General features: G+C 47.2%; 1 pseudogene; it reads right to left on the bottom strand.

Moving 5' to 3' along the window:
• Positions 1 to 1,208: 1,208 nt before the first annotated feature.
• LOC121555393 lies at positions 1,209 to 3,466 on the bottom strand (annotated as a pseudogene).
• Positions 3,467 to 3,559: the final 93 nt, after the last annotated feature.

Below are 3,559 nucleotides of genomic sequence, written 5' to 3'. Positions count from 1 at the left end.
ACAGGGGTACCGGTACAGAGTCAATGGGAAATAACAGTAGGGAGGCTATATACAGGGGGGTACCGGTACAGAGTCAATGGGAAATAACAGTAGGGAGGCTATATACAGGGGGTACCGGTACAGAGTCAATGGGAAATAACAGTAGGGAGGCTATATACAGGGGGTACCGGTACAGAGTCAATGGGAAATAACAGTAGGGAGGCTATATACAGGGGGTACCGGTACAGAGTCAATGGGAAATAACAGTAGGGAGGCTATATACAGGGGGTACCGGTGCAGAGTCAATGGGAAATAACAGTAGGGAGGCTTTATACAGGGGGTACCGGTACAGAGTCAATGGGAAATAACAGTAGGGAGGCTATATACAGGGGGCTACCGGTACAGAGTCAATGGGAAATAACAGTAGGGAGGCTATATACAGGGGGGTACCGGTACAGAGTCAATGGGAAATAACAGTAGGGAGGCTATATACAGGGGGGTACCGGTACAGAGTCAATGGGAAATAACAGTAGGGAGGCTATATACAGGGGGGTACCGGTACAGAGTCAATGGGAAATAACAGTAGGGAGGCTATATACAGGGGGTACCGGTACAGAGTCAATGGGAAATAACAGTAGGGAGGCTATATACAGGGGTACCGGTACAGAGTCAATGGGAAATAACAGTAGGGAGGCTATATACAGGGGTACCGGTACAGAGTCAATGGGAAATAACAGTAGGGGAGGCTATATACAGGGGGGTACCGGTACAGAGTCAATGGGAAATAACAGTAGGGAGGCTATATACAGGGGGTACCGGTACAGAGTCAATGGGAAATAACAGTAGGGAGGCTATATACAGGGGGGTACCGGTACAGAGTCAATGGGAAATAACAGTAGGGAGGCTATATACAGGGGGGTACCGGTACAGAGTCAATGGGAAATAACAGTAGGGAGGCTATATACAGGGGGTACCGGTACAGAGTCAATGGGAAATAACAGTAGGGAGGCTATATACAGGGGGTACCGGTACTGAGTCCATGTCCCCGGGAACAGGTTAGTCGAGGTAATATGTACATGTAGGTAGAGTTATTAAAGTGACTATGCGTAGATAACAAACAGAGTAGCAGCAGCGTAAAAGAGGGGGTAGGCCGTCATTGTTAATAAGAATTTGTTCTTAACTGACTTGCCTAGTTAAATAAAGGTTAAATAAAATAAAAAATTCCCCCCTCACTTTGAGCCCCTGATGGCCTGTTGGGAGCGACTGGCGGTGCTGAGATACATCTTGTGGAGGTCCTTGAGGCAGGGTGTGATCTCTGCCAGGGTGTAGCCAGCGAAGATGCACAAGGCCTCAGGCTAGTCAACAGAAGCCACAATTATCTGGGCCAGTCAGAAACCGGTCTAAAAGCCTACTGATGCAAATGATGCCTAAGAGGAAATGTCACTGATAACATCAGGAATGTGTTTAGCAGAATAGAGAAGAGGATAAGCGTTCATAAGATAGAGATGGTTAGTGTTCTTGATTTATGATTACAAGAACTAGCTCTATGGTGAGTTTCCCGTACCTAATGTCACAACAGCAGTCAGCATAGGAGCCATGATTTCTAGAGTACAGCAGATGGGCAGGAAGACCGGCTCGTCTTACCCGGAGAGCCGTGTTGAGGGTGTAGTTGGCCAGACAGAAAGCTGCAGCCGCCATCATAGATGTGCTGCAGGAATGTCTCCACTTCCAATATGCTGAGCTCTGCCACATACCGAGAGTACAATTAGTCAACTGGAGCAACACAATAACCCTAGCAAAATAATACCACTGCACAATAAATTAATATTTGATTCATTAAAAAATATATATACCAACCATTTAGCCAATGTGGGGGATGCTACTGCCCTGTTGCCATGGTGCTAGCCTACAGGCGAATTAAAGACATGACACTGCAAAACACATGAAATGCACTCATCATTCAAATCTAGCTAGCAGTCCGACTACGTAATACGACATTAAACAACTGGTTCCCAGAGCGAGGCTCTCAGTCTTGAAACAGGAAATGGAGGAGGAACTTACGAAGCAGCTGCTTCTTGGTGTAAGTGTCGTCTGTGATGTACACAAAGTCATCCACCTCCGGAGTGTAGATCCCCTCGTCTTTACTACCACGAGAGGACAGGGAAGGGTTAAAACAGCAGTTGACGCTGATCATTTCCCTAAACAGCTGAAAGAGCACTACATTATAACTAGAGACTACAGCTCTGGTGTATTGTTTGCCACAAGCGTTGTGATCAGACCTGAACAAAAGTCAGTTTAAATGGACCATTTTCCTCTAAATTTGCTACGTTTCCACCTACGCGGCCAGCAGAATGGCGGTGGTGCCCACAAGCTGCAGCTTTGCCCCACAGCACAGACATGCAGGAGAGGAAGCGGTCCGTGTAGTTGACAGCCAGGTAGATGTTTCCCCACACAGCTTGGCCTCCTGGTCAACCTCCACCAGCCAGTCCACCAGGATGATACGCATGCAGTTGGTGATGTCTGTCTGCTTCCCGCATGTAGCCAGGCTTTTGGACGGCACTTGATCTGGGGCAGAGCGGGATAAGACATCACAGCTTTCAGTTACTGATGAATGTGAAACCAGCGAGTCATTTAAAGAACAGTTTAATTGAGCTGGTTTGGTGGTGGGTTGGCCAGACAGAAAGCTGCAGCCGCCACCATAGACGGGATGGACATAAGCTTTGCCCCACAGTGAGGTGGTGAACAGAGGGATTGTTTTAAACAAAACCACAACTACAGTACTTACGGAGTGTTTAAATCACGAAATGGCTGCCAAGCTTGACCCAGGTGGGCCTACATCTACACATGGGTGGTGATGGGGAGAACTACCTCCATAACTAGGACATGAAAGACACTACGCACAATCCATTACTGCATTTAGTTTAGTAGATGCACTTTTCAAAAGTCTTCATAAATGTAAACAAGATATTTAAAGCAGCCTTATCGTTTGGATCGAGTGCACAATTCGCTCTCCCTTAAGTGCTTGTGGATGTCCTCTGCATACTCTGCCAGACACATGACATCCTGAGAGGTGAGAGCTTCGCATAGGAGTGTCCATGCATGACCCTGCAAAACACACAAAAGCTTAATGCATCAGTACTGTGAACGGAAGACGACAATTGCAATATTGAGCCTTTGGTGTGCACCACAGGCCGACCGCTTACCTGAGCTAAAGTCAAAGAGCCTGAAATCTTTATGTTGCATGGTGGCAGCTTCCTCATCCACCACCCGAAGGCTGGGAGGACGACCTCGCGTGGCTCATCCACATAGAGCTGGAGGGACAACCCAGGAGAGTGGTCTGGGAGTGAGAGCTGTACGAGATGGATCCACGTTTGGAGAACGTACCTCCCTAAAACAAAAAAAAAGTGATTTGTCAATATGAACATGTGAAAAAATGATTGACGTAAAAGTTTGCTCAAACTACCGAAAGATGGGCTGTGCTGTTCATTTTCAGTCAAGACGCCGAGCGCCTTCGTTTGTTTGACGCTCTTCATCCGGGATAAATTCATCCAATTTGAGGCCAGAACATTCTCTTGGCTGC

Source organism: Coregonus clupeaformis, unplaced genomic scaffold (genome assembly GCF_020615455.1).
Source record: "Coregonus clupeaformis isolate EN_2021a unplaced genomic scaffold, ASM2061545v1 scaf0076, whole genome shotgun sequence".
Taxonomy (NCBI): Eukaryota; Metazoa; Chordata; class Actinopteri; order Salmoniformes; family Salmonidae; genus Coregonus; species Coregonus clupeaformis.
The sequence above is the reverse complement of the archived record's forward strand: the minus strand, read 5'-3'. Positions and strand labels throughout refer to the sequence as shown.